The sequence below is a fragment of the Fukomys damarensis genome, unplaced genomic scaffold (genome assembly GCF_012274545.1).
Source record: "Fukomys damarensis isolate Sample0158 unplaced genomic scaffold, DMR_v1.0_HiC HiC_scaffold_36, whole genome shotgun sequence".
NCBI lineage: Eukaryota > Metazoa > Chordata > Mammalia > Rodentia > Bathyergidae > Fukomys > Fukomys damarensis.
In genome coordinates, this window is record NW_022900948.1 from 10,420,562 (window position 1) to 10,445,715 (window position 25,154).

The following is a 25,154-nucleotide window of genomic DNA, read 5'->3' on the forward strand; positions in this document are numbered from 1 at the left end:
TAATCATAAAGCCAACATAATATCTGAAATTAGGACAAATTATGTCTGACTTTACTGATAAACAGAATGATAAGATGAAACTGATCAATTGGAATCATTGTGTAAGAGAAGTCAAACCATTTCCTATAAAAAATTATTGGAAGTTTTTCTTAAAGAGATCTTTTCCCTTTGTGGTACTAAAAACAGTTTATATATGTGTATGATGATTGATGTGTGTGTCCCATATTAGACACCAAGTTTTTCACAGACAGACTCAATTGTTTTGCTCACCATAACATCCCAGCAAGTAACACAGCACCTGAAATGTTAGGAAACACAACAAAAAAAGTCCTTCTTTTTAACCTGCACTTAAATATCTACTGACAGTTGCTATCTGTGCAGCACTGTCAAAATTATTAAAGCTATATCAAGAGTATACTTTATCATTTCATAGAAAAGGTTATTGTATATACCAATGTGCTGTTCTGGGATTTTTTGATATTTATATTAGATGAAGTATGAGGAAAACATTAAAACAATTATGCATTAAGGAGTATAATGAGAATTATCTTTTTTTCTCATTGAGCTTATTGGTACATTTTAGGTATGCAGTACATTTACATTCAACATTGGGATCTTGTACTTTTACATGACAGGTCTTGGTTCTGATATTTTCCCCTTATCCCTGCCCTCCCTTCACCCCCTCCTCCCTTCCCTATTTCCAAAAACTTTATTTCTATTTTTTAATTTTCTCAGATTTTTTTCTTTTCCCCTTCCTTTCCCCTACTAAAGCACTCCAAAAAAAGAGATTGAAGAGGATACAAGTAAATGGAAAGATATCCCCTGCTCCTGGGTAGGAAGAGTCAACATGGTGAAAATAGCCATAGTATCAAAACTGCTATACAGATCCAATGCAATGCCAATTGAAATTCCAACACTATATTTCACAGAACTAGAAAAAATAATCCAGAAATTCATTTGGAACCAAAAGAGACCTAGAATAGCAAAACCTATCCTAAGCAACAGAGACAGGGCAATGGGTATCACAATTTCCAACTTGAAACTATACTACAAAGACACTGTGATAAAAACAGCATGGTACTGGCAAATAAACAGACCTGAAGATCAGTGGAATAGATTGGAAAATACAGAAACAACTCCAGATGTACTCAGCTACCTCATCTTTGACAAAGGAGCCAACCATCCTCACTGGAGGCAAGAGAGCCTCTAATAAATGGTGTTGGAAAAACTGGATTTCAACCTGCCAAAGATTAAAACTAGACCCTTATCTTTCACCATGCACTAAACTAAAATCCAAGTGGATTAAAGATCTAAATATTAGAAAAAGAAACACTGAATTTGCTGGAAGATAAGTTAGGCAGAACTCGTGAAGACTTTGGCATAGGAAAAGACTTTATGAACAAATCCTCAGTAGCATGGGAACTAGCAGAAAGAATCAACAACTGGTATTTCACCTTATTAAAAAGCTTCTGCTCTGCAAAAGAAACCATCAACAGAACTGAGAGACAATCTACAATGTGGGAAAAAATGAGAATTTTCCATACACTTCACTGTTTAAAGACTCAATGTGTTTCAGACACAGAATGTGAAGTAATAAGATGAGGCAAGACAGTACCTGTCCCCTAGCACCACTTCTTTCCGCTGGGTTTTGGTACAACCTGGAGAACATACTCAAGCCTGGGCCTTGTTGATGACAGCTGATGGTGTTGAAGTTCCTCTGAGCTCATCCTTTTTCTAAAATACTGGGTAGAATGGGGCTTGTTTGTCAAATCTTCTTTTCTTTGTAGAAGTTTGGGGATCCAAACTAATTTTATATCTTCTTTCAAGTAAACCTAGGGCTCTCAGAATCCTGACTATTACGTGGCTCCTTTCATTTGAAAGCCTTTTACAGTTACCAACAGAAATAGAGAGTGGGGAAATAGAGCACCAGAAATAAAACTATGATCTCTGCACTACAGCTCTCAATTCCATTTGCTCAATGTTTGTCAAACGTAGGACGTTTTAGGGTACATCTGCCATCTAACAAATGAGCAATCCAATCTCTTCCCCTTCAACAGCATATGTCCAGGGAGAGGGTTGGGTAAGGGGTAGGAAATAAAAATGATCAAAATGTAATTATGTGCATGCACAACTCCCCAAGATGAATGTAATTATTATGTATTCTAAATTTACTAATTTTTTTAAAGAGCATATTTCCAAGCACAATGATTAAAAGAGGAGCTACAAGGGCCGGAGATTTAGCTCAGTGGTTTGGTGGCCTGCCTTGCAAGCGCAAGGACCCGAGTTCGATCCCCGGTATCAAAAAAAAAAAAAAAAAAAAAAGAGGAGCTACAAGATGGCTAATTGATGTTTCAGGCTGTTTACTCACACGTATAAGGGCTCTCAGGTTAGGGAACCTATTTCGAAATTCCTCTTTCTCTCATAAATATCTGATCATGAACACTAGTGAGCCAGCTAAGAACAAAGGAGATGAGACTACTCCACTTGCATATGAAGTTGAGCAACAGTTAAACTCAGTCTTCAGCACCATGCAAGACTAGGTGGCTACTTTCTACTGAACGGATACGTCTCTGCTAAAGGTGTGTTTTTATTGAAGTCATTTAATCATTTGGGACATTATCTTCTTTTACCATAAATTAAGGACAAATATAACTGCCCTATTGATTCCACAGAATTTTCTAAAGATAAAATCTTAGTTATATGACATCACAAAGAAAAGGAAGCATGTGAAGTTTAGCTCCTCAATTTTGATGAGGAAAATTACTCGTTATCTCTTCCTGGCCCACTTCCACCTTGTTTTCCTAGGAGATAAACATGGAATTTTTCAGTCAGGGAGGGTTAAAATAAGGATTACATTTCCTACCTGCAACAATGTTTATAACCAGAAATACATACTTAAGCACAGCTCCTCTTTTGCCAGAAATTATTCATTTTTATATCTTTCTAAAGATATCAATATGAAGATATTAGATAATTATGTAATTTTTTAAGTAAGGGTAATAAAATCATTTATACAAATTAAATTGATACAAAATAGCAGAAAGAGAACACACATAGAAAAGCGATTAAGTTGGACAGAGAGCACAGAGGTCACGGAACACCGTAAAGCGAGAACATCAGTGTGAATTCATTTCAGTCATGAAAGTGTGCCCAAATTTTGAGTTACACTTTTACTGAGGTAAAGGCACAATCGCTTCCACATAATTAATAAGGAAGAATCTCAATTCCTCATGTATAACTCCTTCATAACACTTTTCACCTATTTGATTGGTTAGTGTAATGATATCCTCTTCTTTAAATCTTAATTCTCCTTGGTTATCTGGCTCGAAGTCCTAGAGATCACGAGAACAGGGCTGGTCCATGGGAATGTTAGAACCTGCTGTCTTTGCCTTAGAGGTGGTGGAAACGCCACTGAGCTCAGTAGAACTCTTCACCAGTCTTGGTTTGTACTGTCACCTGGAAACACTGAATGCTGCCTCTTTCCACATCTGCAACTCCTACAGGTTCTCTATGGACTGCTCTCTAGTGTGGCCTCGACAAACAAACACTTGCTCTACATCATTTTCTAAAAAATTAAGCAAGCTTCTTTCAGCCAAATCCTTTGACTCTTCAAAGCTTTCTACCACCTTGTCTGACTTGGTCTGGAATCTTACCTACTTACTTCTTTTTATAATCATAATCCAGGTGGCAGCCCCTCCAACTTTTTCAGGTGGTGCACAATCTCTTTTAAATCTTTACCTTGGAGTAACTGAAGTAGATCAGTAAAAGTTTGCTTCAGGTTAATGTCAAGTGAATCTTTCACCTTGGCTATTAGTTTCATGGATTTGCCAACCTCTATCAAGGCACGGCTGAAGGTGAAGTCCTCCCTGAGCTCCTCGCCATACTTTACTACTCAGTCCCCCAACAGCACCCCATCTGTGGGCAGCCCATGGTCTTCACTTGCCCTCAGACCTTCGACACAGTGTTCAGTGTCCCTAGTTTACCTCTGTAAACTGGATTCAGCTGAAGGCATTCATGGCTTTTGAAAGAATTTCTGCAACCTTATTGGTAGCATCTATTTCCCTTTCCATGTCCAGAAATTCATCTAGCTTCATTCTTTATTTTCATACTGAACAGCTGGCTGACTTTGTGTAACTGCTTCTATAGCCTGGGCACCAACATTGTGGCTGTGCTGGGGAGTGGGCCAGCCCCACAGCTGGGCTCTGCATCCCACAGCCTTGGACCCACTGCTATCACCTCATGCACCTGCACAAAGAGCTACAATTTTTTTCCTGTAGGTCTCTTTGCTCCTAACCATTCCCTCTGTATCTCTACCTCCCCCACCACATTTCCCTAGAAAGTCTAATAGTTCTTGTGTTCCCAATGGATCTCACCTCTTAAGGTCCTGGTTCCTTTCTCCACCGAGTTCCCTCTAAAACAAGCATCCTCAGATACTCCCAATTACAGAAAGAGGAAGAACAGTTGTACTAGAACCAACTAGAAAATGTTAAGCACTAAATCAGCCAGCTGCAGCTGTCCACTTTCTATGGTACATAACTAATTCACTAAGAGTAAACAACTTTGTACAACAATAAACAACATGGTTCACGGTAAGCTAAATATGCATATTGAATAGCCTGAATAGCAAAGATTAGCAGCTATAATGTCATTCCCTCAGAAATGTCTGGTACTGTGCATACTTCTGAAAGTAATATGGCACACCTGTGAGTGTGTTGAATGGCATTCAGGATTTTTTGCATCTGTATGTTGGCAGTAAGGAAGGGGTAGAAGGGCTGCTATGCTGTCTGCCTGAAGCTTACTCTAAACTGTCACCTTGCTGGTGTTCAATCTTATTTTGTTTCATTCCAAGAAGTTTGTGACAGCAGCAAAAACAGCACCAACTAGCATTACAGATGAATTAGACTGGTCCTTGCTTCTTTAAGTCAAAGACCTGAATGCACTCTATCACAGGAGCCAGTCACAGGTGATATCCAAGACCCAGCAGAAAGGGACTCAGGGATGTACCATGCATGAAGGAAGCCAACAGATCTGCATGGATCTTCAGAGGTGGGGGAAAACAGCTTGAGTTTAGATCACTATGTTGGTTGTCTTTTATCCCTTGTCTCTCTGAGCCACAAACATCCCATGCAATCTAGAAGTATATTATCAGGCCAGGGATTTAGCTCAGAGGTTCTGCGCCTACCTCTCAAGCACAAGGTCCCGAGTTCAATCCCTGGTACCAAAAAAAAAAAAAAAAAGAAAATAGAAGTATATTATCAGAGCCCAGCTTCTTTTGGACCAAGCAGAACATATTGCAGCACTAGCTGCTTTACCAGTGGGTTCCCAACACCATTACTACAGATGTAGCTTTGCAAGCTGGGTGAAGTCTGCTTTCGAGTTTATGAAATGTGGAAGGCAGAAGAGACATGAAGCCACACTGCTGCCACTGTAAGCACACTTGTGGGGGTGAGAGCTTCTGAAAACTGCACTCCAGTTTCCAGTTTTTAGCTTCATTGCTAACTGTAGGCAGCTATTCTAGGGACAGAAAAACTCATGGCTGCATAGCCACCAGGTCCAAGCTCATTGGTGTTAAGATGCAGCAGAAGCAGCCGTAACAGCCTTGCCATCAAGGCTTCCAGTTCCTTGTCTATCTAGGAAATCTTAAAGTTAGTTCATTTTGACTGGGAGAATATAATGTTAAGTGAAATAAGCCAGGTACAAAAAGATGAAGATTTATGATATTACTCGTATGGAATCTAAGAAAGCTGGTCTCATAGAATTAGAGTAGAATGGTCATTACTACAGGCTGGGAAACCTAGGGAGGAGAGGCAGAGGAGATTCTGGTTAATGGATACAAATTCAGAAGTAGATAGAGGTATACCATTATACAGAATAATCATTACAGTTAACAATATTGCATTGTTCACATCAAAATAGCTCAAAGACATAATTGTGAATATTTTTATCACAAATAGTAAATAAAATGTATGAGCTATTGTCATTTCATCATTACACAATGTCCACAAGTATTTAAACATCACTCTATATCTCCATGAGCATGAGCACATACAATTATTTTGTGTCAAGTAATGATAAAAATAAAATTAATTCAATTTAATTTCACCTCCAGTTATTATTATGATGTTAAATGAGTGTGGACATTTGAAAACGTATACAGAACAAAGGAAGAAAGCTTTATTTTTTAACAAAGCCAGAAAGAATATCATAAGAAAGACTTTTGAAAACAAAACATAAAATTGCATATCCTACTTTCAGTGAAATGGTCTAAATGACAGAACCAAATCACTGTTGCTCTCACTGAAATAGCTTAGCAACATCTAAAGTGAATGAGTCACATGCTTGTTTTTGTATCACTTATCTCAGATTTGCCTTTTCAGGAACATTTCTGAAAGTAGGAATAATGCTAGTGATAGCTTCATCTCATGTTCTGGGAAAATAGAGCAGAAAATTACCCATCCCTGATGCATTAGATGCAGAACTGCCTAAATTATTCAAACAAACCACAGCACCTAAGCTTCCACTGACTTCTGAATGATTCTCTTTGATACGAGATGCTTCTTTACATAGCGGGGATTCAGCTCTAATTTTCACTGCCCTTCATTTCCTGGAATTTTTTTTACTCTAAAGTTCTGTTTGTGTGTAATAGGATTGTCAAAGCCTCAGTTGATTTCTTGATTATCAGAAGGAAGAGACTTACATCGTCTTCATTTTCAGTGGCTTTACGTAGACGGAGGAGTTGGTGTCATTCATTCAAAAACATATATTTGTCCCTTTGTGTGCTAAAATAGTGTTAAATTCACATGACACAGAGAGAAAATTCAAAGTTCCTGCACTTCTGGATGTCACTACCTAGTTGGTATGGACAAACAAGGAGATAGTTACTACATAGATACACGAAATAATTAGACACATACACACATTGAAAAAAAGATAACCACAGATTATTATATAAGCCCAGAGAGCTCTTAACTCACATTTAAATGAAATCAATCAAACCTTGGTAGAGATCATATTTGAGCAACTGGGGCAATTTTGCCAGGATATTTGGAAATGGCTGAAGGTGGTTTGATTATCATAATCAGAAGCTTTCTACTGGCACCTAGTGGGTAGAGGAAAGGAATGCCACTAAACATCCTACAGTGCACCAGGTAGCTCCATAAGAAAGAATTACACAGCCTAGAAAGTAAAATGGTGCTGAAGTTGAGCAACTTTATTTTAAAATCTAAGAATGTTATTCAGATTTATTTAATCACCAAAAGGATACAGATATTTAAATACTGAGAACATATTTAGTTACTGAACAAATAAATATGGACAGCCTACTAAGTGTTGGGTGATGATATAGGTACAGAATACGAAATGTGAACAAAACAGGAAAAGTCTACGTCTTTGTAGAAGATACATCTTAATACAACGAGACAAAGCACAAACCAATAATAAGCAAGTAAATATGTACTATTTCAAAAATGAAAGTTTCATGGAGCAAAATAAAACAGTGTAAAGAATACAAGTCACATTAAACCAGGGGTTAGTGGGTATGCGGTGATCAGAGGTGGTTAATTTAGATAGGACAGTCAGAGAAGGTCTCTTTACTCTTGAGTGACAGGAACTTGAAAGAACTGAGAGCCGTGTGAACAGGTGGGAGAAGAACATTTTATACCAATGGAACTATATGGCAAATAGCCCTTAGAGAGAAGCCATTGTCACATTAAGGAAACAAAAACAAGCCTGTTTGGCTGAAGTGAAAATGGATGACAGAGAGAGGAGAAGAGATGATACTGGAGCGAAAGGAGATCAAAAATATGATCAATATATATGATCAAAAATATAGTCAAAATTTAAATTTATAAAATTTATAACACTAAAAGAAATATTGCCATTAATCTCTCAAAATACTGTCCTTCCCTTTGAACACACTTATCCCATCATTCTTGCCACCTCCTGGAGGTATCTAGTGTTCAAGACTTGGTAAGATTTGATGCATTTTCTTAAATGAGGCTTAAGATGATGCAAAATTAGGATTTGTTTCTTTCTATTAAAATGGCAGATTTTTATTACATTCTTGATCTGCTCTTAAGATGTTAGAAGCAGTTCTCTTTACCTTTGAATATTAGAATAATTTCTTGCACTTTTTGTTGACTTTATCATGTACTTGATTGTTTTTTCCTCATTGAGTTTATTGGCACATTTTAGGTATACAGTACAGTTACATTCATCATTGTGATATTGTACCTTTACGTGACAGGTCTTGGTTCTCTTTTTTTCCCCTTACCCCTGCCCTCCCTTCAGGCCCTCCTCCCTTCCCTATTTACAAAGACTTTATTTCCATTTTTTCATTTTCTCATATTTTTTTCTTGTCCCTTATTTCCTTTCCCCTACCCTTCCCACTTCCCCTACACCTTTAGACCTTTTCTTCCTATTTCACATTGTCCATTATACCATTAGGATCTTTTATGTACAATTAGTTTTTCACACCAGAGAAACTATTCGGTATTTACACGTGTGACTTACTTATTTCACTTGAGTATATCCTCAATGTACTTGATTATTTAGAGAAATAAATCCTCTTACTTTCAAAAAAGCTAAGATTTTTTACAATCATGTTATTTCCTATATTCATTTTTTGAAATCCTTTATTACTGCATTAGTATGGACCTGATTATTGTTTCTCAATGACTCCTGGTAACATCCAATGCTATGTATTTCAACCATCTATTCCTAGATTATATCCATTACACCTAAACTGATGTTGGGATTTCCCACAGTGCTTCTGGAAAGTCACAGAAGATCTTTTATCATGTAACCATAGACATACAAAAAATAATTGGGTTTTTCTGATATGTTGAATTGCAATGTTATTACTTAAGAAGAGATTCATATGCTTTCCTATTTTATATTTGTATAGGTAAAATGTTAATACAAATACATCAGAAATTATATTAAACTCTTACAAATCTGCCAAGACTTTCACTGTCACTATGTCCTGATACCAAACCGGAATATAGTGTTATCAGCCTTAACCTAGGTGTTTTAATGTTGTATGTAACAGAATCAGCTAAATATCTTTGTCAATCCATTATTTTTATACTGAGCCCACATTTTATATTTAACCACAATGATTTAGTCATCCAAAGGCATATTTTTATTTTATTTTAATGCTTCCCTGCAAGTGGGGTCAATAATCAACAGAATAGAGCCTTTTGTCTACAGCAGTGAACATTCTACAGAGATCTATACCAAGTACTATACTAAGTACTCTGAGATAAGTGTTCTGAGGTACTGCTGAAATAACTTTGAGACCATAGTATTGGACTGAGCTAGGATTTTCAGACTTCCTGGGCTCTGACAGAGACATGATGGGCTGAGGAGATTGCTAGCCCAGTATCAAGCAGAACAGGAATTAATTCCTTATGATTACATGGAATGATGAAAGATGACTATATATTTTACTGCATATATTATGGATACTATTCTTGGCAAAAGAAATTCTTCCTTTTAATCTATTTATAATTAATTAGAATTGGGCAGATTATGCTTTTGTAAACAGAAATTAAGCATGTGTTTTTCTCCCTGCTTAGTTTCTTCAGAGTTAAAAAATTCCAAAATATTCTTATTTTCATGACAACATAATTATTTGCATAGGTTCAATAAAAATCTTTCCTCCTTGTAACAGAACATAATTAGAAACATTGTGTATATAATCAAGCCTTTTCCTGGACTATCACATTTAACTCAAGCACGCATAATAAGTTTTAAGGAACCAAGGTCAACTTTCTGGAACCAACGCTTACAAAACTCTTGAGAAAACCAGGAAAAGTCACTCTTCGGCAGGCCCACATATTCTAAGGAACCTCAGAAAGAGAGGAATCCATCTAAACATATAGGTGAAATCTGTTGATGAATTTTTGGCTGTGCATTCATGAGACTTTTAAAGTCCAATCTCAAATTCTTAATAAAAATTTATAGCATGCAAACTTAATAGGCCTTTATGGTTAAACATCATAGCAGAAGGATGTGACAAGGGAAAGCTGCTCAATTCATGGCATCCAGGAAACAGCAGAAGAAAAGCTAGAAAGGAAGGGGGCAAGGACTAGACACAGTTGCCAAGATCACAACCTACTTCCTACATGTAGGCCCCGCCTCTTCATAGCTCAATCAGCTATAAACTCATCAATGAACTGCCCTATTGATGAGGTTGGTGCCCTGACAATCCAGCGACCTCTCCTGGAGTCTTTTAATCCATTCAAAGAGACAATGAAGACTGGTCATCACACCTAACAGATTTTAATTTTGGCAATTTTTTTCAATACCTGATTACAAATGCTCCAAACTAACATTTTCTGTTCTATCCCTACCTTCCTTACTTGGTATTGCTGAAAACAAAAACTTAACCTTCCCAGTTCCTTATTGGGAACCCAGGTTGTCTTTTAGCCGGCTTTTTCTCCCAGGATCTGAAGAATCCCTGTGAGCTGAAACCAGATGACCAGACATAAATTTTTAAAAGATTCATCATGACAGTAGATCAGGGGTGGGAAATTTTTATGCCTGGAACTGCTGCTGTGTGGGCCATACAGAAAGACTGCTAGAACTCTTATGTCTTTCATGCTGCACTCCAAAATCCAAACTAGGCAGTCAGACTTACCAAAACCTCTCTCACCACAAACATTCAAACTGCAAAGTGAGAAATTCCTCAGATTGCAGCTAATATTCTTATTCCACCATCTAAAAAAAGTCTTGCAACTTAGAATCATCCTGACTGGCTGCACTGTACACTCAAAAACGTTCATCTCTATTAATCTTTGTTTTCCTTTTTATTCCCCCAGGAATCTCCTCACTAACTGCCTGATTGATACAGCAAATATCTTGCACTGCCAAGTCTAAGCAGATGGTTCAACTAGTCTTTCAATAATAGAAATGTACTGGAATAAACACGTGGACTGTCTTTCCTAGTGGATCTGTGGCACTCTTGCTTTCCTATTAACAAAGGAAAGACTGGCAAAATGATCTTCGTGTTTTCCTCGATTTGATATCACTGTAGTCTGGCTTCTTACTGTCCCTAGGTTCATAATCTCCTTTTCTTTTCTAACAGCATTTTGTTTAGAAAATTATACTATGTTTCTGTCTTTTGACATGAAACTATTTTTAAAAGCTTCTTCACCATTTAAGTCCTGGGAATGTCTCTCAAGAAGACTTGTAATCTATGAATTTGAAAAATAACCATCAAAGAAGAGAGTAGCCCTATCTCCTAGTTTCTGCAGAAATGCAGGTGCCAAACCTGTCAGGTGTCTTACTGTAAGATGTAAAACTACCTTCTGTCATGAAGATAGGAGAACATTGATTTTTCCTTTGGGTAAAGCCAATTAGCCAACTCAAATGAGCTAAAATAATACCTGCCTCAACTCCCGTTCCTATAAGTGTTGATTTAAACATAGTTCTGGTTCTTCTCCTTTTATAATTGCCTCATATAAAGTCTTTGTTGCCTTTTTAACAGTATCTGGTGCAGTTTTTTTTTTTTTCTTTGACAATGGCTACTCTAATCTTTTAGAAAGGAACTAACAGTCAGACAGACCAAATGGATGAGGGCAATTCACAACAGTATGATACATGTTAGCCAAATTAGCCTCCAACCTTCAGCTTACTCATCTTATATTATGGACTTTGGTGAACATTAAAAGCTCTCATGTTTATAAAATCTATCATACTCCCCAAGGAATCTGATGGTCTAAGCAACTGCAACTGTTTCTTCTTCCTAAATGGAAGTGTGGCAAATAGCTGGCCAGCAGGATGAGCTAGGAAAAAGAGGCATTCAAAAAGGTCACACAGGATCTGCAGGTGTTCTTTTTAATTTTTCAATGAATGAATATCACATGTAAATTCCTGGAAGAGGCCCTCCATCAAGACTCATGTGCAAGAAGGCTCATGTGCAGGCTCAAATTTGGCAGTCAGTAGGTAGACCTTAATCTGGCACAGCTAAAGAGCTCTAGAAAGGAGAACTGGGAAGAGTAAGCAGGATTAGAAGGACCAACAGCAAAAGGCAGGAGTTTTACACAATTCATAGCGTTTCCCAAGATTAGAAACTCCCTTAAGGCCTAGCTCTGCTGCAGGCAGCCAGGCCTGCTGTCTCTATCCAAAGCAGCATCTGGAGTCATTCTCCCTGGAAGCTGTTCTCTCTGACCTCATTCCCTTGTAAACCATGTATTGTTGTATGCTAATAACCTACAATCCTATTTTGTAAAACATTTTCAATAAATGCAATCTTTGGGGGGAAGTATTATTTTCTAAAATTAACTCTCTCCCTTTATTAATACTTGTTCTTTCATATTGGGAAATGAGAACAGTAAGTGCCCTTTTCATTGGTTTCATTCATCTGCTAAGTATCTAGGGGCAGCACTTGAATCAATACATGCAATCTTTTAGAATTAAATTGCCCTCCTTTAGAGAGCCAGAGGAAATGTCTTTAAATGATGAAATGCTTGGTGTTTATCTCAGTTTCCTCCTTTGTTCAATTGTTTTGAAACAAATACACACTTTTGCCTAATTTAAATATCACCTGTGAATGTTTGTAATTCTTCTCAGGCAGTCTTATGTAAGGAGGTGAGAAGAAAATAAAAGGTATTCCCTGTTTCTAAAAATAGCATTGTTTCCAAAAGTTTTTCTTCTTTCTAATAAACTGACTCATACTAAACATGTAAGAGCACAGGCTGCTTAAATAACATCTGTGATGACACTGAATTAAGGGTATAATTTGCCTTTTTAAAGCTCAGATAGTTTTTAACCTGCATAAAGAGGGATACTCTCAATAGAAGATAGACTGTGAAACTACTCATGCCCATCCCACCATGATAGGTGCTTGATTTTCTACCCACTGAGAGTCAAACAGAGCCTCATTCTGGAACATTTTGTCATCGTTTAGATGGGAGGTGACTGTTAGTAATCAACTTTGAGCACTGCTGCAGGGCAGCCAACTATATGGATCTTCCCAGAATGCTTCAGCGTTACCTTGAACACCCTCAGTCCCAGGCAAACAGGGTCATTCTAGCATTGGGTCCTCTTGTGCTGTCCTTTCTCCTGTCTCATCTTTAAAGTGAACTGTGATAATTTAAATGTCCATCTAATAGTTATCCAAATATTTCATTACATATACAGAATCATTTTACATTAACTATACCTGAGAGAGGACCTATGATGACACAATTTAGTGATTTTAATTAGAAGTCTACCTAAGCAAAGTAATCATTTTAAATGAACTTAATGTAAAGAATTGTTAACCACGAGAGATTAAATACAGATGATGGCCAGACCATTTATAGCAATTGCACTCTGACCCACAACTTCTGCAGCAATCAGCTAAGACTCGATCGATGATGACCGGTTTCTTTATTTCTGCCCTTGCTTCCAACTCAGGACCAATCAGAAAAAATAAATAAATGAGTATGTTCTCCAACTGTGAAGAGCCCTATTTCTGCCTCACCTGCCTCTAGTTTCCTCATGCTATCAACTTCCAACCAAGGCATATCTGAAGCCTTTCTCATTTTCCACTATAAAACTTTCCCACTTACATGTCTAGCTGAGAGCCTCTGCCAAATGTGAGGTGGGTGACTCCTTTGGAGTAGCAAGCTTTGGATCAATAACCTCCGTTTGCCCCCATATGGGTGGTCTTTACGTCTACAGTAGGCATTGGTTAACTGAAAATGTAGAAAGAGAACAATGAAGTTATCACAAAAGTTGTAATTGTAGGAAAGAGTTACCAGTTCTACACTTGGGTGAACAAAGGGAAAAGGTTAAAATTGTTAAAACAGGAAGTTTGAACAAAGGGCCTTTCTCTTGAATCTGCACTGACAGAACCGCACACTGTACGTTCATACGTGCGCACCATACATAGGCACATTATAAAATGTGTAATACATCATCATAATGGAGTTAGTACTCCTTGAAGCCCTAGTTTATATTCTGTTATGTAAAATCTAGCAGTTCAATACATGGTTCAAGAATCTCAGAAATTCTCAAGACCCTTTCAGAAGCTCTGTAAAGTCAAAATGAATTTTGTAGCAATTTATGTCTTTTTTATTATACCAACATTTATGCTGGTGATGTAAAATCAGTCAGGGTAAAAGAGATGGCGCACAGCACAAATCAAAGCAGTGGCGCCAAAGTGAAATAATCCTACTGTGTGTGGGCGGGGGTGTCTGTGTCCCTGGAGACTGAACCCAGGGCCTTGAACATGCTAAGCAAACACTCTACCTCTGAGCCACTCCCCATTCCATAACTGTATTCTTCACAGTCACGTATTTGCAGAAGAAGAAAAAAATGGCCTCAGCTAAAGATATCTTTAATGATGCAGTAAAAATTAAATGTAATAAATGTAATTTAAATTACTTAATATTTTAATCAAAAATTTATTTTAATAAACTTCAGTCCTTGACTGCACACTGTGTAATTTGATAAAATGAGAAATATGTATCCACTGCACACAAGCACAGTGGTCACATGGGAAAAGCACTTGTGTGGCAGAACTACAGACTGCACTTGTCACTTTCTTTGTAGAAAAAGCCAATATTTTTTTACTTTTGGAAAAAAGCTGATAGAGGCCAGGGATTTGGCCCAGAGGTTCTGCTGCCTGCCTCGCAAGCACAAGGGCCTGAGTTGGATGCCCGGTAACAAAACAAAAAAAGCTAACAGGCAATAATTTTCATACATAGGTGTTTGGTGTATATTATCTTTAAAATGAATCCAGGAAAAAGCAACATTTGTGGCCACTGCTAAAATTTGAAAATTAGAATTTTAGAATGTTGGATCTATCACCATGAGGTTGCCAATTCCAGTATGTGAAGATTTTTCTGATCCTATTGGTAGCGAGTTTAAAAATGTGATTTTTTAAATATCCTGTGCTAAAATATGTCAATACTTGAAAGACCTGAAGAACACAATAGATCAATTTTTCTTTCTTTCTTTGATACAAGGGGCCGAACTTAGGACATTGTTCTTCTGAAGCCGGCACAGTGCCACTGAGCCAAATCCCAGGCCCAGTATATCAATTTGTATAAATGAACCATGACTCTATAGCCATCCCACCCTAAACATGCACAATCTTGTCTAAATGACCTATGCACAGGGTTAAAAGTCATACATAGGTGAGAATTCATCCAAAGTACAATGGATTTTAATGTTACAGAACGCAAAATGTTCATTGATATGGTCATGTTACTCACGTTGTTGTATTTAGGTCTTATCCCCTTGTTGTTGAGGAGAACCTCCTCTCCCCTGGAGAGTCCCAGTTTTGTCTTCTGTTGGCAGAGCACATCTAAAGAGTGAATTAGACAACTGATAAATTGAGGAAGAAACCAAAGCTGGATCCACCTAACTTTGGGAAGCATGTGCTACGGTCTGTTCTCTCAGGCTTTCTGTTTTACAACCTCTTCAGGCATTGGTGCGAGTCTTTCTCTAAGTTGTCCAAAATGGGTAAACCTATTTAGATCTGAGGTGAAACATTCAAAAGACCACTGGTGTTACACACTTAGGTCATACTCAAAGTGACCTATAATTAAAATGCTGATATTTTGATCTTATTATCCCTATTTCTTTGTCTCTAACTGGATGCAGCAATGGGCTGTTAGATATTATTTTTCTCATTTTTCTAGTTCAAGTCCCAGCAGAAACAAAGAATGGAACTTGGGTTCCAAAATCCCTGGAGATTGAGGCATCTGCTGTGGCCTGACAGAATGTGACTAGATCTTTGACTTCATTTGCCTACATTGTGCAATGTAATTTGGAGGATGTTTTCTTTTGTTATTTGTGTTTTACATCTAAGTTCTGAAAGGACAGCTTTAAGATTTAGGCTTTAACATGTGTCTTTTGAAACTTGTTGAATCACAAAAGCTTATGACTGTTACAACAGAGTTAAGTGGTGCTTTATATGCAACTTCATTCAACCCATCTATTCCCCTTCTAGGTATCTTCCTAAAAGAGTTAAAGATATCAATTACAGTGATACATGCATATCCATGTTCCTAGAACACAAATCATAATAGCTAAACCTTGGAAGTGGCCTATATGTCCATCAACAGATGAATGGATAAAGAAAATGTGGCTTTTATACACAACAGAGTACTACTCTGCCATAAAGAAGGATAAACTTGAGTCATTTCTAAGAAAAAAATGGAATATCGATAATGGAAAACCATGATATAAAATGAAATAAATCAAACTTACAAGCTTAAGTATTTTATGGTTTCTCTTGTATGAGAAACTCAAAATATAATTAAAAGAATAAAAGAAAAGATGAGTGATAGGAAATAGGGTGATGGATGTTTTGCAAAAGTAAAGGGTATCAAGAAATGGAGAAAGAGGGGACAGTGGGAGGAGAAGGGAAGGAAATGAAAAGAGAACTGAGAAGTGTTATGTACCTGTGCCAAAGCCCCCACCAAGTCTGTAATGTATATACTGCAAACATGCACCAATATACATAAAAATGAAAAAACTTGGTAGAAGTATAATCTGAAAGACTAAACAGGTATAGAAGAAATCTGAATGTAAAGATTGGAATAAATGGACACAAAGTAGAAAAGGGCATATTTTTCTTAGAGAAAGTACAAGAAAAAAGGAGTATGCTTTAATGCAGACATTGCTGATATTATAACTACTGGGTGACTGTACCCCCAGAACGAATACAGATGATTGTCTGGGGAGTAGGATCCAACCTCAATGTTCTTTTAACTTTTAACTGTACATGTTACCTACACATAGACAAATTTCAGAAGCAATGTTTGTTTTCATTGTTCCTCTATCAGAGTGTCTAGCACTGAATACAAACTAGTAGAAAAAGAGGAAAGATATCAAAGATCAGAAGAGACTGATCCTCCAGAGGAAGCCAGAATTCAAGGAAGTATAAAGAAGCATTCTACTAAAGCCACAAGAGAACCCATATGATCATTCATGTAAAATACTCAGTGGATTACAATGAAAGACTATTATCGAAGATGAAGTAAAAGATTAGGACCATGCCCCAGAAATTTATGGAATCTGAATCCTGAAGATATAACTCAGTGGATAGAATCTGTGAACAATAGTAGTGGGCAGCAGCAAGTCCATGCTGGACACTGATCTGATGGAAGAGAACTGCCTGGTGAGATTGCATAAATCAGACAAATAAAGAAAAAAAAAAGACTGTGCTATACATTTTTGGCATATCTCAAAGTCACTTATTTATATCTCTTACTTGGGAGACCCCGTAAGATAAAATCTAGGAGATTACAAGAGAAAAGATTTCTTGAAAATGTGCTCTATGAGAAGAGATGAAATTTATTTGGCTGATAAAATTGGAATGGTAAACTAGATATTTATAGCTTTCCTCTTGGAAGTTGGCTTCCCAAAAAGATAGTCTGAGGTCTGCTTTGCTGTTCTTTGGTTTTTCAGGGCCTGCTCCTGGGCCCCACCTATTAGCCAGCAGGGGAAGCTGTAACTCAGAGGGTCCATCTTCCCAAATTTGAGCCCGTTTTTGTGAATTTCATTGCTGTCTTATATCTAAGCTGCATTGATCACCAACTCTGTCATACCAAAATTGCTTTTTAGGTCTTACTTCCTTGTCAATTTTGCCTCTCAGTTTAGAAGTTGGTGGGGGCAACATAGTATTAAATATTAACCTCAAGGAAATTCAGATAGTCTCAAGTCTTCACCAGACTGCAATTTCCTCAGTGGTAGAGACCTTTTACATGTACATGGGCAACAAGGCCTAGTACATTGCCTTACACTTTACTGCGTATCCATAAATATCTAGAAAATGAGGAAAGCATTGACCTTTCCTCACCTCTTGAACAGGATTTAAGAAAAAGAATCCTGATGTATTGGTAGATAACAATCACCTATCCTACATCTCACTAAGGTGGAGCTTTTCTAGACCAGCAACTGGTCTTTCTTCATATACAAGTACCAGATGGTGGTGGATTATGTGCAGAAGGTAACACTTACCCTGAAAGGTCAAGGTCAGAGTGAGTCCAGGGAAAGGAGGATAAGCAGCCATCAGGACTCCAGCCTTGGGGCTATGACTAACATCCAGCTCAGCTTATCCTATTGAAACTAGGCGAGCTGGGAACACAGTATGTGGCAGAATTCCGGGCTAAATATAAAAATGTATACCCAAAATGTGTCCTCTGGATCATTTCTTGTACACATACTGAATTTGGTAGACTACATTTGGTCTCCCAAAGTGAGACATGCCCCTTCAGTCCTCTTTTACAACTGGTTTATGTTTTATCTTTCTTATATCCAAACCCAATTCCCTACACCAAGCTCCCACAATAACACATGCAAAGTTAAGGCCATAGATTTTCTTTCTAGGATTTCAATGGTTTAAAGTTGTTTTGACTAATTAGGGGATGCAGGGATTATAGCAGTAATGGAAACAAAGAATACATGGGTAACAGCCATTCTTTGTGGGGTGAGGTGGAATCTCAGTGTTGTTTTCACCTGCCTCTCTCGAATGACCAGTGATGTGGAACATTTTTTCATGTATTTACTTGCTGCTTTTATTTCTTTGTCTGAGAAATGACTGTTCATTTCAGATGCCCACTTTAGAATTGGGTCTTTATATTTGGGGTTGTTTTTTGAGTTCTTTATATATTCTAGATAACAGTCCTTTGTCTGAGGAGCAGCTGGTAAAACTTTTTTCCCACATTGTAGGTTGTCTCTTAGTTCTGTTGATAGTTTCTTTTGCAGTGCAGAAGCTTTTTAATAAGGTGAGATCCCAGTTGTTGATTCTTTCTGCTAGTTCCCATGCTGCTGAAGATTTGTTCATAAAATATTTTCCTATGCCAATGTCTTCAAGAGTTCTGCCTAACTTATCTTCCAGCAAGTTTAGTGTTTCTGTTTTAATATTTAGATCTTTAATCCACTTGGATTTTAGTTTAGTGCATGGTGAAAAATAAGGGTCTAGTTTTAATCTTTGGCGGGTTGAAATCCAGTTTTTCCACCACCAGTTATTAAAGAGGCTATCTTTCCTCCAGTGGGGATGGTCGGCTCCTTTGTCAAAGATGATGTAGCTGAGTGCATCTGGAATTGTTTTTGTGTCTTCCAATCTGTTCCACTGATTCTCAGGTCTGTTTTTTTTTTTCCCAGTGCCATGCTATTTTTATCACAGTGGCTTTGTAGTATAGTTTCAAATTAGGAATTGTTATACCCGCTGCCATGTCTCTATTGCCTAGGATGGGTTTTGCTATTCTAGGTCTCTTCTGGTTCCAAATGAATTTTTGGATTCTTTTTTTCTAGTTCTGTGAAATATAGTGTTGGAATTTCAACTGTCATTGCATTAAATCTGTAGAGCAGTTTTGATAGTATGGCCATTTTCACTATGTTGATTCTTCCTACCCAGGAGCAGGGGATATCTTTCCATTTTCTTATAATAGTACATAAGATTCTAATGAGATAATTGACAATGTGAAATAGGAAGAAAAGTGCTAAAGGTATAGGGAAAGTGGGAAGGGTAGGGGAAAGGTAATAAGGGAAAAGAAAAAAATCAGAGAAAATGAGAAAATGGAAATAAACTGTTTGTAAATGGGGAGGGGAGGAGAGGGTGAAGGGAGGGCAGGGACAAGGAGAAAAAAATAAGAACCAAGACCTGTCCTGTGAAGGTATAAGATCCCAATAATGAATGTAACTGTACTGTATACCTAAAATGTACCAATAAACTCAATGAGGAAAAAAAGAGATGGAGAGATAAGGAATGAAATAAAGGAAATAAAATGTGTTAGGTACATGTTCTAACTTCCAAAAGGAATGTAAATATTGTGTACTGCAAACATGTATTAATAAAATAATTAAAAATAGAAAAAAAAGAATGCATGGGTAGTATCTCAGAATCCTCCTCAGCCTCATTTTTAAAAAGGATAGATGATAAGAGAGAAGTAGAAGGAAATAAGGTGATTTTACATGTAAAAATTTTATATCCAATGAGTAATTAAATTCGCTTGTTAAGGATAGTCCTACAAATCATTTATTCTAGACCTTGAACAAGAGCATTAAAAAGTTCTCAGTGATTCAATCCTGGCTCCCCAGGCCTGATTTCAGAGAAAAGGTAATCAGTCTGTGCCATTTTACTCTGTTTAGAATGCCTTCACCATGGCCTAGCGTAGTGACTCACACCTGTAATCCCAGCACTCAAGAGGCTGAGATAGGAGGATCACCTGAGTTCAAGGCCAGCCTGGCCTACTTAGTGAGTTCCAGGCCAGCCCAAACTACATAGAAAGACCCTCTCTCAAAAAGAAAAAAAGAATACCTTCATATGCAACATTCATCCCTGAGTGCAATAAAAATATTATTTCAGGGGACATACGTCTTCATCATCTCTTTTTGTTATATATACTCTATTATCCTCCATCCTAAGTCTCAAGCACTTTCCCTTTTTTCACATGCACTGGATCAAACTGAATTTTAAAGATGTTTTTTAAAAAAAAAGCTCATTTCATTTCTCCTATGCAAATGAAGTTCACTCTGGCTTCTTAGAATTCTAGCATAACTCATGTTTCAGTCACTAAAGCCTTGTTACTCTGCTTTAGCCAGGGCTCAGAGTTGCTGGCCTAGAACTGCCAATTCTTTTCACATTCAGCACACAGATTACTTCCATTTAATGACAAGTTTTATTCCTGAATTTTAATGGGAAGTATTCTAACTTTTAATTGCTTTGAAAAATGAGGGTTTTCTCCAAAGGACTCTGCCCTTATTTGACACAATCATAAATATTTTAGAAAGAAAAATATCATGCTGGAAACCATGAAAGACTCATCAATTAGGATAAATAGGAAAGAGCAGTTGCAAGATTAAATTTGCATTATTTCACAACAGATTAGGGCAATTAATATGTTAAATTCTAGTTTACATCAAAGGCAAAGAATGTGTTAAACTTGTCTCAAATTAATTGACTAAAATGATTTAATTATGAATTCTCTCTATTTTCTCATATTACAGAAGCACACATCCTATGTGTCACACTATTTTTCTTTGGTCACTGCATTTTGAAGGTTTTTTTCCTGTTGATATTGAATAACAATAAATTCTTCAAAAGGATTCATTCCATTATGATCAGATGCCATAAAGCTCTATGCAGCTGAGCTCTAGCTTTTATCAATCGTCATATACAGCCCTGAGCCATAAAACAAGAAGTCAAGTGAAAGAAGACTTCTTTACTATGAGAATTAAAAGATGAACTGCAGATGAACATCTTGTCCTTCAGATATTACTACTTCTATTTTTCTTTCACTTGCATACTTTTTTTCCTAGTGAGTTTATTGGTACATTTTAGGTATACAGTACAGTTACATTCATTATTGGGATCCTGCACCTTCACAGGACAGGTCTTGGTTCTCATTTTTCCCCTTGTCCCTGCCCTCCCTTCACTCCCTTCCTTCCCTCACCATTTACAAACACTGTATTTCCATTTTTTTCATTTTCTCCTATTTTTTCCTTTTCCCTTATTACCTTTCCCTACACCTTTAGCCCTTTTCTTCCTATTTCACATTACATAAGATCCTAATGAGATAATTGACTTATATATTTATGTTGGAAAAAATCTTATTAATAATATTAATGGGGGCAATAGAGCAAATATAAATAGAAATCTTGCATTCTAATCTCCTCTTCCTACCTACCTAGGTTGCATTAATTAGCTTGGAGTATTGTTATTTCTATATATGACAACCTCACTCTACTCTCAAGATTGGGGCTTCCATTGGAGGAAAAGTCTCTTTCCTGTTTAGGTGAGCAGAGAGAATATTAGATTTAATAAAAAAAAAAAGCCCTGTGTTCATCTGCAAGTTGCTCAGTTTTTCATCTTTTTCATTTTTTTCTGTGTGGTGAAAATTTTAACACATCAAAAAGTACAGAATACTTGTAACAAATATTTGTAACTGTTCTGTAGGAGCATAAACATCATACTATTATTGCTGATTTTTTTAAATAAATAAAACATTGTAGATGGAATTCCACTTCCTACTGAAAACGCACCAAGTTTGATTTTTCTCCTCCCTTCCCAGAAGAAACTGCTTGTATTATGTCTGCCTATATTCCCTCCAAATTTCTAGATTTTAACTATTTATATATCCAAGAGCATATTATGTAATGAGTTTATCAAATTGACATGAATGGTATCATGTTATATGTATATTATATTATGACTTGTTTTCATTTTCAATATACTTTTGAATTGTTTTGCTATGCAGTGATCCTAATCATTCTTTATAGCACAATAGTACTCCTTTGTATAAATATGCCACAACCTGTCCTTTCTCCCAGATGATAGGTATTGAACTTGTTTCCAATTGTTCACTCATTCTTATTGGTGATTATGCTATGTTAGACTTATTTCGAACATTTTTTAAACTCTTCCCAGACTTACCTGTGATTAACTAATGGTCATCTCAGAACACCCACCTGAACTGAGTCAGCATGGTTCTGGCTGAGGAAGACCCACTTGAGAAGTGTTGTAAATGGCATAAGAGGAGAACTGGAGGGCAAAATGGTATGCTGTTGATTTTCCTGGAGAATCTTCCTGTGGCTCATTTTCCTAATTTGAACTCAGCTGTTATCATCAGTGGACTTTGGTTTTTCTCTATCACTGGGGATGGCTGCTGCGTTCTGTACGGGAGCTCTGGTCTTCACTTTGAGTTTAGCTTCCTGTCTCCAGTGTAGATCCTTCAGCCTTCTAGCACAGATCTTTCACCCTGATGGTACAGATTTCTTAGCTTCCGCCATTGGCCTTTGGGCCTTCCCAGTACTGATTTTTGAGATAAACTTGCATGAGGCATTGTCTTGGGCTCAGCCTCTGGCTAAACTCGTAGAGGACATTGCTTGGGGCTCTAGGCCTTTAGCTGGACTTATGCAGGACATTGCCACAGGGTCCAGGCCTTTGGCAAGATTCTTCAGGTCTCTAGCACATAAATGGATCTCTTGCTCTCTTCTGCATTTGACTTTTTGGGTGAATATTATAAAATGATCCTATAAATCACGTGTCCTGTATTAAATCTGTTGTGCCCAGATCGCGTTGTCCCCAAAGACCACCAAGGAATCAAGTCCAATGTAATTACATGAGGAGTTTATTGCAGGCTCGAGCCCAGCAAGCTCGAGCCTGGGCCCTTGTACCTCACCGAACAAGCGGATCAGAAACGAGAGCCCCTGCACACCCTTTCTGGATTCAGCCGAGGTGGACTCGTCCAGAGCCCTCTGTCCGCAGCCGATCTGCTCCAGGAAGTTAATCCCTTTGTAGGGGTGGGAAGTAAAAGGATTATCCTTGGACCAAAACTACATCCACAGTGCCGAAAATTTGGAAGAGCTTTCTCTTTGTCTCAAACCATGTCCACCAATGAGAATGCTAATTCACCAGCTGCCCGGCTGAATAGATTCAAGAACAAGGGGAAAGACAGTACAGAAATGAGACGGCAAAGAATAGAAGTCAATGTGGAGCTAAGGAAAGCTAAGCAAGATGATCAGATGCTGAAAAGGAGGAATGTCAGCTCATTTCCTGATGATACTACTTCACCACTGCAGGAAAACCGCAACAACCAGGGCACTGTGAATTGAACTGTCGATGACACTGTCAAAGGCATAAATAGCAATAATCTAGAAGGCCAGCTCCAAGCTACTCAAGCTGCCCGGAAACTGCTTTCTCGGGAAAAACAGCCCCCCATTGATCACATAATCTGGGCTGGATTGATTCCAAAATTTGTGTCCTTCTTGGGCAGAACTGATTGTTGTCCCATTCAGTTTGAGTCTGCTTGGGTGCTCACCAACATTGCTTCTGGGTCATCAGAGCAGACCAAGGCTGTGGTGGAGGGAGGTGCTATCCCAGCACTCATTGCTCTCTTGGCGTCTCCCCACGCTCACATCAGTGAACACGCTGTGTGGGCTCTGGGAAACATTGCACGTGATGGTTCAGTTTTCTGAGACTTGGTTATTAAATATGGTGCAACTGACCCACTCCTGGCTCTTCCTGCAGTTCCTGATATGTCATCTTTAGCAGGTGGTTACTTACGTAATCTTACCTGGACACTTTCAAACCTCTACCGCAAGAAGAATCCTGCACCCCCGCTAGATGCTGTTGAGCAGATTCTTCCCACTTTGGTTCATCTCCTGCATCACAGTGATCTGGAAGTATTAGCAGATACCTGCTGGGCTGTCTCTTACCTTACCGATGGTCCAAATGAATGCATTGAAATGGTTGTAAAAACGGGCGTTGTGCCCATCTGGTGAAGCTTCTAGGCTCAAATGAATTGCCAATTATGACTCCTGCACTAAGAGCCACAGGGAATATTGTCACTGGAACAGATGAACAGACTTAGATTGTGATAGATGCAGGAGCACTTACTGTCTTCCCCAGCCTGCTCACCCACCCCAAAACTAATATTCAGAAGGAAGCTACATGGACAATGTCAAACATCACAGCCGGCCGTCCGGACCAGATACAGCAAGTCGTGAATCACGGACTAGTCCCCTTCCTCATCAGTGTCCTCCCTAAGGCAGACTTTAAGATACAAAAGGAAGCTGTGTGGGCTGTGACCAACTATACAAGTGGTGGGACAGTTGAACAGATTGTATACCTTGTTCATTGTGGTATAATAGAACCATTGATGAACCTCTTAACTGCGAAACACGCAAAAATTACTCTGGTTATTCTGGATGCCGTTTCAAATACCTCCCAGGCTGCTGAGAAACTAGGTGAACTGAGAAGCTTAGTATAATGATTGAAGAATGTGGAGGCTTGGACAAAATCAAAGCTCTACAGAACCATGAAAATGAGTCTGTGTACAAGGCCTCATTAAACTTGATTGAGAAGTATTTCTCAGCAGAGGAAGAAGATCAGAATGTTGTGCCAGAAACTACCTCGGAAGGTATAACCTTTGAAGTTCAGGGTGGGACTTCTGGTACCTTTAACTTCTAGTTTGTGCAGCTGAGTAAGGCATCATATTTTTGTTGAGTACTATGTTCAGTATAAGTTCGTCTTTTGTTTCTCTAATAACTCTTTTTAAATGTGGTCTGTTATTGTAGCACTTTGTACAACGAAACTATACTTGAACAGTTGTACATACTGTATGAAGCTTATCCTCTGAAGGGGTTTCTTATTTCTGTGTGGAATTTCATATTTTGCAGTGTACTGTAAATAAAGATTAAATTCC

The 25,154-nt window shown here is 37.9% G+C and overlaps 2 pseudogenes; one reads left to right on the plus strand and one right to left on the minus strand.

Annotated features, from left to right (window-relative positions):
- Window positions 1–3,170: 3,170 nt before the first annotated feature.
- Window positions 3,171–4,085, minus strand: LOC104854413 (annotated as a pseudogene).
- A 19,154-nt stretch (window positions 4,086–23,239) lies between these two features.
- On the plus strand, window positions 23,240–24,919 carry LOC104854403 (annotated as a pseudogene).
- The last annotated feature ends 235 nt before the right edge of the window (window positions 24,920–25,154 follow it).